Below are 15,100 nucleotides of genomic sequence, written 5' to 3'. Positions count from 1 at the left end.
TATCCATGCATGGAGCTCTTAAACCAGACGTGTTGCACATGATGCTCCATCATTCTTTCAACAGCCGAAACATGGAATCTAGATATTAGCCGCCTCACAGGAAGTATTTAAAGGAAGCGAGCAGGGGATGTTGTTCAGCTCTGAGTGGGAACAGAGCGAAGTGTCCCAGATCCTGATTGTCCCTGTTAATTAAATCAACTTAATGAAGTTTCTTTTTTTACAGGACAAAATGATTTCACGGAGGAGACCTTACTGCCACAGGTAACAGACGGTGGCTGCTCATGTGGGACGCAAGTGCACATACGTCTAAAATAACATGTGGACATTAGACCGTTGACTTTATATTTAAGCTCATCTGCCTTAGTTATAGACTTTTATACTCATATGTCAGCTTTTACGTTCCTGCAAATGTTACAGTGGAAGAATAAAGAAACTTAGTTGTATATCGATTTTAAAAAAGTGAATTTAAACTAATATATATACCAATAATACTCAATCCATTGTGTTTTTTCCCCCTGTTCTTCTTTTGTGTACACATCAGTCAATCTGGTTAACCCGGATGTGAGACATTGACACTGTAATTTATTGGCTGTAATTTATTCTTAACCAATCTTCTCTTATAGTCGCGTCTCGATAAAGGCTCAGTCCTTCAATGCTGTGCACGTGTGCGCGAGCGGGACGGGGGGAGAGCGCGAGCCCCATCTGCTCCAACTCGAGCCAATTTAAGGCTGGTGTCACACGCACGCGCCTTTTTTTTGTGTGTCTCGCGGACGCCTGCCACAGGGGGGGGGGAGAGAGAGAGGGAGACAGAGGATGCACACGCGCGAGCTGCAGCTGACGTCACAATAGAGAGATGAGAGGATATAATAGAAAATCAGGTGAATTTTAAAATAATAACAAACCATTTTCCATACATGAACATTTATGTAATTTACATATAACTCATTTTAAATATAATACTTCAATGTTCAGTTTATTATACTACTGTTGTTTTACAACATATTAGGCTCTTTACCAGTATCTGGGAACCAAACCTATATGTTTCTACATTTAGCTGAAAGATATATATCTTATAAAGTTTATTTTATGAAGTTCTTAATTGATTGGTTTTCTTTGACTTGCTGACAGGCCTGGGTTTCCTTTCTTTTGAACCATATGTGGGATTTTTATTATAACACGAACTAAATGAAGCTGAAGTCTTGACACGTGAAAAACCACGCGTGGAGAATTCCATGTGTTTTTAAACGACACTAATTTAAAGCACCTAATTGACGCACAACGTAAAAAAAAACCAAGACGCGTGTGACATGTTATCAGAAGCGGAGCAGATCTAAACCGTGTGAAGCGGGAGGAGAAAGGGGCTCTTATTGGAATACAATAGCGCTATTAGCCCCTTTGGAATACATTTCACTTTCTTTCTTTCTCCATCGTGCATTAGCCGGGTCGCCCTACTGAGAAATTAATCATGCGTTTAAAAAAAGAATTGGCTGCGTGACCTGGCGGGGTCACAGCGGAGAGGAGGAGGAGGAGGAGCAGGAGGAGCAGGAGGAGGAGGAGGGAGCTGCTGCTGCAAACATAACAAATTAAGAGCTACAACACTAAGTGAGCCTGAGACATTTAACATCAAATCTGTCAATAAACGAAACGTGGCCCCGGGTGAGCGATTATCATACTGAGATACATCGCCTCCTTCTCTCAGGACGCACTGGATCAAGCCTCCATCAACCAAACTTTACCTATAAACATGTATTTATAAAGGTTAGTTATATTGCCTATAACATAAACGGAGTATTTGCACGAGGCAGCAGCTGCACCAGTGCTCGTATCTGTGGGTTTAAAGGCGGACGCAGGAGACAACGTGCTGCCCAGTCGCCCTGCATACGTGCCCCACTTTAAATCCTTACTTAATGCTGCACGTCTTTTACTGAATGAGACTCTTCTGCAGAGAAGATTTACCGCAGCACTACAATTAACACGCATCTTAATCACCCTGCAGGAAAAAACACAAAACAATTATTCTGATTATTTGCGTTTTATTGTTATTTTCTTTTTTAAATCCGCGCTTTCTCCTTGATAGGGTTGGGGGGGGGGGGTGCATTGGGTGCGCACGAGGGAGTGGGTCGTGCATGCATGCGCGCACGCTCTGCTGTGTCACCATGCACGCGTCATTAATCTCTGCTGTTGTGTGTTTAATTGCGGTATAAATAAAGTTGTAAAAGCACTTAAAACATGATTGCTGCATTATTAATAACAACAATAATAATTATAATATTAACATTTACACATTAGTCACTTGACAGCCTGTTATTGGGCTACCTTGACATCTGAAAGCAATGCATAAAATCAGAGCTTTTTGCAATTTTACCTGAAATCTGATCACTTTCGTTTACTTTACTTCACATCAGTGACCGTCACCAGCACAAACAACATATATGAAATATTAATAGCACGAGTAAAGGTGGGTATATATAGTCATCTGTTCTAATTTACCTTTTTTCCAGTCGTGCACGTGAACGATGCTGCAGTTCTGCTGGATGGGAGCTGGCCTGAGGCGCTTGTACCAATTAGCGCAGCGCAGCCTCCACTAAGGATCCTCATATTTCACCACAGATCTGCAACATTAGTCAGAGTGAATTATTAAGAAATGATTATTTCACTAAATGCATATGATGTTCACAGAACCTGAGTGTGTGTTTTTAATCAGATGCCTTAAATCGTTTATAATTGAATGTATATATATATATAGGCCCCACAGGAGTTTAGTTATTTCTGTTTGTATTATTCAAGAAAAAGTAATGAGTGTTTTCCTCAGGTCGCTGCATCATAATTAATTTGACCATAATGTAATGAAGGTAACCTATATATTATAGAAAAGGCTGAAGATTATTTGTTTTTTTTCTCTAATTCATCTAATGACTTAAAAATCCGGGCAGCAGATCTGATTTATTTTGTCTGTGGGCTACAGAGCTTTGTGTGTGTGTTGTAATGTTTCCTCTCCAACCAGCTATTACCAAATGAAAGGAGATAAAAGAAGTAAATTAAAAAAAAGAAGTAAAAAGCTGTTGTGATATAATAATAATAATAAAACTCAAAATGAGAAAGCAGTGATCTCACTGTCATTGGAGCAAACAGTTAAAAAAAAAAGATAATTAATGTTAATAAGCATTTATATCCCATATTACATATTTTATTATTAAGCATTTAGGTGTGCACATGCATTGAAAACAGTTGGCTCTGAATTCACAAGTCTTATATATAAATATCTATTTAAATGAATGAGTTTATAGATACTGATGATGGCTTTAACTTTGCTGTTGTTATTGAGATTTAAAGTGTCTGTGTTGTAGTCAATAGTGAGTTCACAGTGACCTTATAATATGTTTTAATGTCTCGTCAGGATTATTCCTCCGTGATCAACTTCAATTTCCCTGTGACCTTTGCATCTTTGCAGCGTTTACTTGGGGATCACCACGGCTGTGCTTCATGAGCACTCTCATTTTTGCGAGGGAGTGGATCAGGGAAGCAGTGCACTGCAGACCTGCTGGGAGATGCAACTTTACTTACTGAATGATCCGGCTTTGTAATTAAAGGCTTGCTTGACTTTTAATGACCCCGGCACACAAGCAAAGTTGTGCAAGTTATTATTATGAGTGGGAATGAGTAATGAGACGTTAACGGTGAACACTGAGCTGCAGCCAATTAGCTCCGGTGCAGGCAGACTGCTGGGCGCTACAGTGCTCTTTAAAGGCAAGCAGAGAGCCTACAGGGTCAGGGGGGGCAGGGTAGAGTGAGAGAGAGAGAGTGTGTGTGTGTGTGTGTCCAGAGTCCATGTTTACAGTAGATTAGTTGTCTCTTTAGGGTAAGAAAGCAAAAAAAGCAAATGACAGCATCTTATTCAATTAGGAGTTAGGGCTCTAATTCCTCTGTTGTCTTCGCAAGTTGTTTAATTCTCACTCTATTAGTTAAAAAAGTAGTATTTCTTATCACATAACAAATTGCAGTGAGGTTTAGAGTCAGAGATCAAACTGTTGTGGTTGTTATTTCTACATGTATCTGATCATTACAACCAAAAAACTAGTCCTTGGCTTTCAACAGCATTAAGTTGTTAATATTGATGATAGAAAAATACGTTTTTTTAATACATGAAAGTAAATATGAGGAGCTTGTTTGAGAAGGGATTGTCTGAATCAGCCATCACAGAACCATGAAAAGATCCAGGTATACAACAGCTGTAAATCAGGTGTTTTGAGGTTAGTCACATCATTGAATACACCTTTCAATGTTGATTGACATGGGAATTCCATTCCAGACGGATTTAGTTTGACAACACTTTCTACATCCTCTATGTTAAAAAAGCTCCGTTATCAATCTAAGCCTTGAAATCTATTACAAATAATAAAACTAACACGCTATAGAGAACTACGGGCAGTAATGTATACAATACAATTTGAGGTTAATGGGCTAAATCATGCAACACCACTGATATGGCTCTTTGAATCTGTTATTATCTCAATATAGATGTGTGGAGTTTATAATCATGATTTCTTTATAACATTAAAAAAGGGTTTTGCTGTGTAATTTTTTATATTTTATGTATTTATCTGATATCAAACTGGTAAATACATAAAAAAAGTCAATGGGGGCTCAGTGTTCATCTGTTCAATCTGATAATAGTTCATCTGCTGCGGGAAAGGTTTGGTTAAAGTTACTGTAGCGCTCATATTTACAGTCTTTTGTTTCAACCTCTATCTTCAACAGCATCATACAACACGAAACATAGAACTTCATTTTCAGGATCAGGTTTGAAAAGACAAGGAAAAGGCTGTGTGTGTGTGTGTGTGTGTGTGTGTGTGTGTGTGTGTGTGTGTGTGTGTGTGTGTGTGTGTGTGTGTGTGTGTGTGTGTGTGTGTGTGTGTGTGAGGTATCTTAGGCAAGCAACACACAGCATAAGACTATTATCCCTCGTCCAAGAGAATCATTCAGTTCTCCGCGGGGTGTCAAAGCGACACATCTCGGCGGGGAGAAGATAACTAACTGAGATGATCTCACAGTATTTCAGCTTAATTTTCTTTACTGGGGAATATTCGGCGGTAATGTAACTTAAATAGGCCATTGTGGAGCTAACTGCATCGTTTTATATGGGACATAAAATCATGGAAACTCACCAAAAAGGAAGATTGGCACTTAGGCCCGCTCAATGTGTTAGAATGGATTCTGAATGAATTACCACAAATGTCGTCCCATAAGGCCTCTACTCTCTAGTTTGTATGTGTGAGATTTTTTTTTTTTCCCCAAACAAAAACCTCAGTTTCTCATTGTTATTAACCTTGTACTCATTGTGGAAAGTTTTCCTGTTTTTAAAGCACTCGTATCATAATAAACACACAAAACACCGGTGGGTAAAGGATTAATTTATTAAAACACCTCATCACCGCTTCTTCATCGTCTCGAATATGAAAGGAACGCCGCCATCTTGTCCATTTGGAGCCAGACTCTGAGCCGTAGTGATCAGAGAATGGAGCCGCGGGATTCAGGCTCTACCCAAAACATGCTCTCGACCAATCGTGAGTCAGTCTCAGCTCTCAACCATAACGTTTCACCCTGTCTTTATTCCAAAAAAGCGAAGCCAAATTGTTTTGATCGCCACCCGGTGGCTGGCTGCAGTAGAAGTCATACATCCAACCTCCTCCATGTTAGCTGATGGGACAAGGACCAAACTAAAAAAGACAAAGTACACATCAAATGAATGAATGAATTCTGTCATTTTAGGTAGTTCTCATCACTTTATTTATGTTCAAGCTTTAGAACGTTTGATTTTAATTAATAATTTGATGCTATAAAAACCTGTCAAACCTTATGACTGACATCAGAGACTGACTCACGATTGGTCGAGGGCATGTTTTGGTAGAGCTCCATCCACCAATCGTGTTCATATCTGAGATTATTCTGGCTTCATCTCCGGACAGTGGGAGGAAGTGGAGACTCGTTGAGCAGGAGACATTCTGGCAACTGCTGCGACTAAGAGCAACAAGAGCAGCAGCTTGGATCCGATCCATTTATTGTGCAACATGTGGATAGATAGTATGTGGAAACCCCTTTTGTATTTAGTACTTTTGTTCTGAGAGACCTGAGCTGAACCTAATCCAACAGAGTTCCTGCAGATCGGCTCCAAAATACTACAGAAACCTCTCCCAGAGGACATGGGGCTGACAGACACTTAGTTTGGCCACATAGTTTATATGCAGATAAATTATTTTATGATGATTATGTGTCCCGTCTTTCCACTTGTCCATGTTTCTGACTCGTCCGTCCGTCTCCAGAACACAAGAGCTACGTTAATGTGAACGTTAAGGGCTCTATTAGTGCTGCAGACAGGAAGTGGACAAACCAGGGCTTTTTCTATTCGTCTATTATTAATGAGGACTGGAGGTTAATCTACCTCTTAATCACCAGGCAACATAGAGAGTGATGCAGGGAATGGAGGGACGGGGGACAGGGGGGTGAATAAAAGGAGCGAGGGGAAAAGTTTTCTGCAGAAATTAAACAGAGGAAGCCATCAGTGTTGATGACCTCATCATCTATCAATCAGCAACGACTTTGGATGTGTAAAAAAAAAAAACCCCTCTGGTTTAAACATGAGATCATCCATTAGTGCACAGTGGAGTAAATGTTGTCTCACCTCAGTTGAAACAGTCAGGAAATCATACAGGAAGTGTTGTGTGTTTGATTACAAAAACTGTAATCTCTCTCTAGGATACAGATACAAAATATCTATATATAATACCAAAAAGTATTTAAAACCTTTTCTTCATATCACTATCCTGTAACTGTTCTTTTCTTATTCGGTTTGTCACAGAAAAATATGTCTTGTTTCAAAACTTTAAAAAGAACACTCAAGAAGCTTGTCCCCTACATTGGCAAAAAAGTAGTTTAACCCAAAATGAAAATAATACAGATGATAGGTTAATCATAAATGTGCCCAAAAACGATGTAAAATGGTAAATTACACGATGTTTAAAATTTAAGGCAGCAGTGTATTGTGAAATCAATTTAGAAATGGAGGCCATTGGAGCTCAATCTAGCAACAATAACAACAAACCTTTATTTACACTGTCAGGAAAGACATTGAATCCCAGCACCAGTGTGTGTGTGTGTGTGTGTGTGTGTGTGTGTGTGTGTGTGTGTGTGTGTGTGTGTGTGTAGTACCTGGTGTTTGTGTCACATCAGCGTGGCCCCCCTCACCCCCCGACAGGCTGTAATTGTGTAATCCTGTGATTCTGCTTGTAATCCCCTCAAACATACAGGAGAGTAGCAGAGATCGCTGCCAGATTACACTGTATGGAGTTGATCTGCATTTGTTGTTTGTATGTTGCTGAAAAACAGACAAAAAAATAAAAGTTATGTCAAATGATTAACAAATATTTCCCTACTGGGACACCATGTCAAAGTAAAAGCAAAAAAAATCATTTTTTCATCTATACTTAATTGAGATGACTACACACAGGTACACTTAACTGCACCGCAAGTCATTATAAATTAAATATGGCTTCGCCTTTTTGACAAATACTAATCATCGTATATGGAATAAACAGAAATAAGCTTCTCTTTGCTCCCTGTCAGTGTAAAACATGAATTTTTCAAAATAAATGTGTAAAAACATGAAATCTGATACCAAAACACAACCAAGAACATCCTGTGGGACAAAGCAGCTCACATGTTTCACTGGCAATTAATGTTCAAACACACACACACCCAACACTTTTATTTTTCAATTATTTGATTTTTAATTATTTGATATTTGTGTTAAACGCAGTTCTGCTCAAGGGCTCGCCATTATAGATAGAGGCTGAGGTTTAAAGAGGGGCCACCAGGCAAAATGGTAAACAACAGAATTAAATGGTAATAATTATTGTTCCAGGAAATAATTATTGTTCAGCTGCCTATCTGCTCTGTTGTTTAAATAACAACGAATATTAGCTGTCTTTTTTTTTCTATAAGACAACTGTGTGTATATGTGTGTGTGTGTGTGTGTGTCTGTGTGTGTGTCTGTGTGTGTGTGAGGATGATGCGGCTTAAGCTGATTCACATATACGAGGCACAGATAGACGCACACATGAGGCGAGAACAATAACACACATACACATGCAGCTGGAGATTAAAACACACAGCAGCTTGTGCAGATAAATAATATATATGCTACAGGTTATATGCTATTATTTTTATAACTAAATATACAACTCAAACTCAGTAATAAAGTTTTTTTGATTACTTTAAAGTTACGTTCTGGTTAATAAGTAATATTTCTACAGACTCAGAAGTAATTGTACACATTATTGACCAATTTGGGGGAATTTATTTCAGTTTTCAGGAAGAAAATACTTGTATATGTATAAATATGAGTGACACAAAAAATTTGTCAATTTACAATTCTAACTATGATGATTTTCCACGAGAGTAATTCTGCATATTTAAGTGCAAAATTACACAAACAGAACTTTCTGCTCCGTCTTCCAAACAGGAGCCTACGCTGCACTGATCTCACATCTGTATTGTTTTTGATGTGTTAATCCCCCCAAGTTAAAACTCAGCATGAAAACAGCTCTCATCCTTATTATTGTTATTATTATTATTATTGTCATGATCTCCTGCTGAATTACCGCTGATCCACTGGTGCGTAAATACCCTTCTACCACAGTGTGTGAACTGAGGGATTAGCAGCGGGGCTGAAAGAGACACTGAGCTCACGGCGCTAACGATCGCAGAAATGTGAGCCTTTGTTGTTTTTGATGTCATCTGAGCAGAACGCGCAAAATTCATAAACACGCAAACAACGTATGCTTCGTGACGTCAGGACACAAACCAGCATACTGTGCTTTTTACACCACAATATGTTTTTCATGTTCAGGCTGGATTAGTTTCCCCTTAAAATCATTTTTAATCTATTTTTCTGTACGTGAGGACAGATGTTATGAATAAAAAGAGACAAAAAATATGTAAAAAAACATCTTTAATACTAAGCACACTGGAGAGGTGCTGAGGTTCATTCATACACAAAACATTATCCTTTATAATCACGAGACTTATTTTTGAGTTTGATTACATTTTATCTTAATTATCAGGGGAGTTCTCACACCATCATGGATTTTAATATAAATCTGTTGTTACACAATGTGTTGTATTCAAATTGTTAGTTTAAAGTAAAGGTTACAGGTGTTATAACTTTTTTGTTGTTGCTCTATATAACACTATTAAAGCTACAGTCGTATAAAATACACACAGGGCAAACTAAAGTTGTGTGCTTTTTAAAACAAGCTCCAACTTTGTGTTATTTCTGTTTGACTGGACCGGCGTCTTGTGTGTGTATGTCATTATGCAGTACTTCTGCTAACAGTGAGTTTTAGTGTTATAGTGAGTGAAATATTTTATTAAAGATTAAATTTCAAACTGAACGTCATATTTGCAGTAGTTATACAAATCAGTATTATTCAATTCTGCACTTGCTCTTTGCAAACCTTAAAATTCCAACCACACTTTTGTCAGAGTCGACCCAATCTTCAAGCCAAAGTCAAACTTGACTTAGACACTTGTTGCACAAGTTTTCTTTCACCTCGACAAAGCCCCCTGTAAACTGTAATTGTAAACTGTCTTGGACGAGTTGGTGAATCTCTGACTTGAACGTTAAAGGTCAGTCAGATTAAACTCGAGGAGAAAACTATCTGCAACTGGAAACGTATCTTGTCATCCTCTTTGGAAATATCTGATCTGAAGCCTTGAGGACTCCTGTGGTTTCTAAGAGTAAAACCAATCACACCATCAGATCATTTCCTCATACATCACCCACCAGTGGATTTTCAGGAAGAACTGTTTATTTCTGTGCAACACACAACGCAGAGAGAAATCCGTTCTTCTTAGTTCCCGTTGGCCTGAAGTGGCCTTGCTGCCCTGCATCTGACTCTTAAAATACTCTTCCTTCACCGGCTTTTACTCTAAAACGTGGATTAAAAACCACGGCTGAGAGCATAACTATGTTTGTGTCTGTGGCGTGTGTATTTGGTTTTTATAAAATCCCCACAGCATATTACACTTACAGGGGCTCTGTGCGCTAAGTAAGAATCACTAAGTGTAAAATTGACAGATGGGGCTATTTGGTTTTTCTTAAGTGCTCGGGGACACTCGCACAGTTTGGGTGGGTCTCCTGTCGTCAGTGGTACTTTGGTTAATGATGACAGCTGCACTCAGTTGTGATTTACTTATTTTAAAAGAGAGAGTTATCCTCCCAACTCCACCCACCTCGCTCGCCCGCTCTCTCTCTCTCTCGGATGAAATTAAGAACAACATGTTGACTTCTGAATCTAAACATTAAAAACATATGCGGTCCATTAGCGCGGCCCCCAGATGTTGGCGGCGGTAATCCCCACGGCCTTCTGCCATTCTGATTGGCCCACAACTTTAATCACGAGATTGTTAATGCAGAGCAGCGGAAACAATGAAAGTGTCCTGCGTGGCGGGAGCAGGCGGAGTCACACGCAATCACGACTTTTCAAAACAGATTAACATCGAAAGTGGCACGAGGTGACAGGACATGTGGCCAAAAGTCGGTAAACATTTTAACGTGTACTTTTGATTCTCGGGTGTCAGCCTGTGGGAAGCTAACTTTAAGTGTGTCCTCATTTGATACTGTTTTGTGGTGTTCCTCAAGGTTCTGCCCTGGGTACTGCTCTGATTGCCTTGTATTTGCTTTGGGTGGACAACATTAAATAACTACATTAAAGGTGTCTCCCACCTCTGTTTTATAGATTATGTTCAATTGCCCATTTCATTTAAATCTAAGCATGTAGAAAACAAACTTAATATTTATTTATAGCTCATATCTTATTTCTGCCACAGGTGGCCTTGATCCTAAAGGTGATAGGATGCCCCCCCATGTTAAATATATCATCTGAAATCAAGGTGTCTCAATGGACAAGACACTAACTCGTGAAACTTAATTTGTGTAGTTCCCCAAAGTAGTTCCCCACTGGTAAAAGTCATGTGAATGTCATCTCAAGTAGCTAAAACTACTTGGAAAGTCAGAGAGTCGTCGAGCTATTGACGTCATCACTCATAAATCAATTAACATAATTTTACAATCGACTGTAAATAATATACTGTAAAGTAAACTTGTCAAATGTTTTACTTTTGTTTGTGACTTGCAAACTGCATGTCCATCTCTCACAAGAGTTTTTCCACATTCCAAAGTCAAAGCCCAAGAACACATCCAACTGTGAACGATGACTTCACAACTCGGGGACATTGGTTCAGTCCTGCTGTTAGATTAAAACATTGATGTCAACCCATCTAGACTATTATAACTCACACTCACACTAACTCAAGCCTTCCACTTGGAATACTCACTTTAGCCTTTTTAGTAAGGAGGGGCTGGTATAGTACCTATTGCTTTGGAATCAGGTGTTCCATGTACTTTTGGTCATATTGTGTATGTAAGTATTTGCTGTATATACTGTATGCACAAGTTCAGGAAGGAAATACAAGGTCGCATGGTGTAAAAAAAAATCTTAAGAAGATTTAAAATGGGTTATTTTTCAGATACATTTTTGAGTTGATCCTCTGAGTGTCTGATCTCTAAATGAACGTTACAGATTTAAAGCTCTCTCTCTCTCTCTCTCACTCTCTCTGATCCCAACCTGCTGATGCTAAACCTCTGACTTGTATTTTAAACCCAGAGGCCACAGACAAGATATTTAAGAGGAAGCAGATCTTTAAATATCTCGTCTGTTGCAGCCATTTGGTGACATTTTCTGACAGATTACAAGCTGCAAATGGAGCCCGACAACAACGAAAGTCCTTTAATAACTATCAGTATTAATCTATAATAAAAGATGTTGTTAAGAACCTGCAAAGGTCTTTTAATATACTCAACATTTGTAATCAGGGACCCGGAGGATTCTTTTTAAAGCTTCCTGTTCTACAGAGAAGAATCAGACACACAAAAATGAAAATTCAATATGGTAAGAAATGATTCAAGCTCAATTTCTGCTCCCAACTCAAACCAAGAAGGCTGTAACCTTTCATCCATACTGTAAATATAAAGATTATGCTCATTCTCATTCTTGCTTTTGAGCAGAAGCACGATTAACCTCTGATTTTTATTGGAAACACAAAAGGGCATACACTCTGTTTAAGAGCCTCTAAAAGCATGATGGATGGAGATCATCCAAAAGTAAATGAATACCAAATGACTAAATGAAGTGTTCCTCAATTCTCCTGAAACATTAAAAAATCCCTCACCTAGTGTGAATTGAATAGTTTCTTAAAAACTGTGATTTAATGAAAAGAGGGCTTCTGTAACGTGGGTTTTTTGAGACTGCATGGCTCTGTTCAGAGATTCAAGATTCTCGTGTTAACCTGTAGTCTGGAAACATGAAGCAAATGTAACTTGGTGTGGTGATGCCAGGCTGGTGTACGAGTTGACTGTAAACAGGAAACTATAAGGGAAAGAAGTAATCCCATCATGAAATATACTTAGTTATACAAACAGAGGCTGTGGGGCTGTGAATCCTTCACTCCACAGATGAGGGATTAGTTACATATGGCTGCCGTCTCTCTCCAGCTGATGCAGGTCTCAGTTGTATAAGCCCCTGAGATGTACTTGAAACATAAAGTTCACCCTCGGCCAAAGGTCGAGCACATTGCAGAAACGTCTGGGCTTTATTTCACATTAGAACATGTATGCATGTACACACTGTGCAGTGCATCATGTGCAGCAACACTGTATGTGGAGTGTGGAAAGATAGACTGACATTAAATATTAACATCACACAGCATCTTTTGAAGTCTGGACTCTTAATTAATGTGTTGTGATGTTCACTGCGTTCATCTAAATCTCATTAATTAAATGACAAAGATTTCCATTCTGATTATTTCTTACTTGATTAATAAACACTGAGAATGAAATGTTGCCTCGTTAATAAATACGTGTGCACTCCCTTCCATGTCGTGCCCCCAATTACAAGTCCCAGTTCATAAACACGCACGTGCACACACATGCTTGTCTGTGTGCGCATGTACACACATGAACAAAGACCTTGTGACCTAATCAAATTCTCCTATTAGAGAAAATAAGTGTGCCATCAAATTGGCTTCTAATTAGGGCTGAAGTAATTAATCGATTAGTTGATCAATAGCAACATCAGCCCTCAACTATTCAAATAGCTAAAAAATGTTCATCTATCAACTGTCACACACACAAACACACGTAAGTGGACAACACACGGCTTCAAACATATGGATGTTCTCATTAATAAACCACACAGTTGCATTAATACAGCTTATAGGTGACTAAGGTTAAAACTTACTGGAAACTTTAGTAAGTTTTCTTCAGGGCAGCTGAGGTTCTGTACATGAAGACACGGTGCATTCCACAGTAATACGTTCATATAGGCCAAATAGACATCAAGTCACTTTGCCGCGGTGCTGTTTAATCTGTAATCACCACATATTTACCAAGGACATCAAACCGCTCTCTTTCTGTCTCTGTACATTAAGACTCTCTGGTATTAACAGCAGCTTTAACTTGCAGCGGGACATCTGTGTATGAAAGTAATTGAGAGCTATAACAGGATCAGGAGGTTCGTCCAGTGGGGGATTTCAGTGCCAAGGGGTCAGAGTTTCAAGTATTTCTTGACCTTACGAGATGTAAATAATGGCAGAGTAAGAGTTTCTGTTTCTGTAATGTTGCTTTTTGCAATTAAAATGTTCTTTGGTCAAACTATTTTATAATTTTGTATAATTATCAACTGGAGTCTAGCTTGAGAAGCAGAAGATTAAGCGTTTGTATACGTATGCAAAGGATCACACACATAAATATGCATGACCACAGCTTAGCGACACAAGTTAACTCTACAAATGTAAGTAGAACGACATGGGAGTTATTGGCCCCAGATGTTTTCATTATGTTCTTATTGTTATATGACATAGGTTCTCACAATTAGGATTAAAAACATATGCACCAGCTGCTGATTTCCATACATCTGCGAAAAACAATGAATTGCATGTCCAGTGTAAAAATACAACATATTTAATTCAGTGTTAATCTTGGTATTCAAAGTATAACATTATGGCTGAAACGCTGCAAAGAATGGATCACAATCACAAAAATTACAGTCTTACTTTGCTGTGTTTTGTATTTCAGGACCATGGACAGAGACAAATGCATGAATATGTAAGACTTGTGATAAGTGACAATAAAAATGTACAAAATTCAAAATCTGGAATTTTCTGGAATTGGAAACACACCGAGAGATTTTATTGGCTCACACTTTGATCATCACGGCTCTGACAACATATGGATCATGGCTTGTATGGATCAAAGTAGCAATGGCAGCAGGTTCTCACTCACAGTCAGTGCTGTCTCCTAACAGTCCCTGTTTAGGAGTTTGGTTCCAAAGGCCATACAGCATGTGGAGGTGAACTTAATATCCAGCTGGTAATGGTTCAACTGCCATACTGGCTTCAGCCATTCCCCATCCCAAGAAACCTTTTAAAAGCCAAGAGTCAGCACTTGAAGGTTATCGATCCGGAAATACACCAAACCTTTATACCTAATGCTGTACAGGAGACTCCAACTTCAGAAAAACACTGGCAAGAGGAATCTCTAGACTAAAAAAACTTGGTCATCATCACACTGGCTCACAGAATGAAGCTCAACTTAGGTAATTTGAGTGTTTAAGTTGAAGTAGAAGGTGGTGTACTGAGATGATTCAACTTTTAAAATGATCAGGCAGCGATAATGTCATAACATGCGACTATGTCACAGAGGATAGAGGATAGAGGTGATAGAGAGGTCCATGACCCAGTTTACATCTCACTGCAAAGGGATTATAACCAGAGTTTAAATGAATATGTTTTTGTCATGATTCCTGTAGCTACACTATGACAACACTTACAGTTTCACTAATTTACACCAACTTTTAAGAAATCCTGCAGAAAATCCAACCATTTTGTTCCCAACAACACTTCTTGAGGGATGTTTCTAGTCTCTCACTCCTTCCATCTGTGTCACTGGGCGTTCCCCCCCGAACCCTTGGAGAAGACTGACGTA

At 38.8% G+C, this 15,100-nt stretch overlaps 1 long non-coding RNA gene across 1 annotated transcript in view; it reads left to right on the top strand.

Annotated features, from left to right (window-relative positions):
* Nucleotides 1-14,835, top strand: part of LOC117771538 — a 29,555-nt gene extending 14,720 nt beyond the window's left edge. The window contains exons 2-3 of the long non-coding RNA XR_004615610.1: nt 7,143-7,187; nt 14,825-14,835. This is a non-coding gene — a long non-coding RNA (uncharacterized LOC117771538). The remainder of the gene's footprint in view (nt 1-7,142; nt 7,188-14,824) is intronic.
* The last annotated feature ends 265 nt before the right edge of the window (nt 14,836-15,100 follow it).

Source organism: Hippoglossus hippoglossus, chromosome 12, assembly GCF_009819705.1.
Source record: "Hippoglossus hippoglossus isolate fHipHip1 chromosome 12, fHipHip1.pri, whole genome shotgun sequence".
In the NCBI taxonomy this organism is placed as follows: Eukaryota; Metazoa; Chordata; class Actinopteri; order Pleuronectiformes; family Pleuronectidae; genus Hippoglossus; species Hippoglossus hippoglossus.
This window is presented reverse-complemented; position numbering and strand designations above follow the sequence as displayed.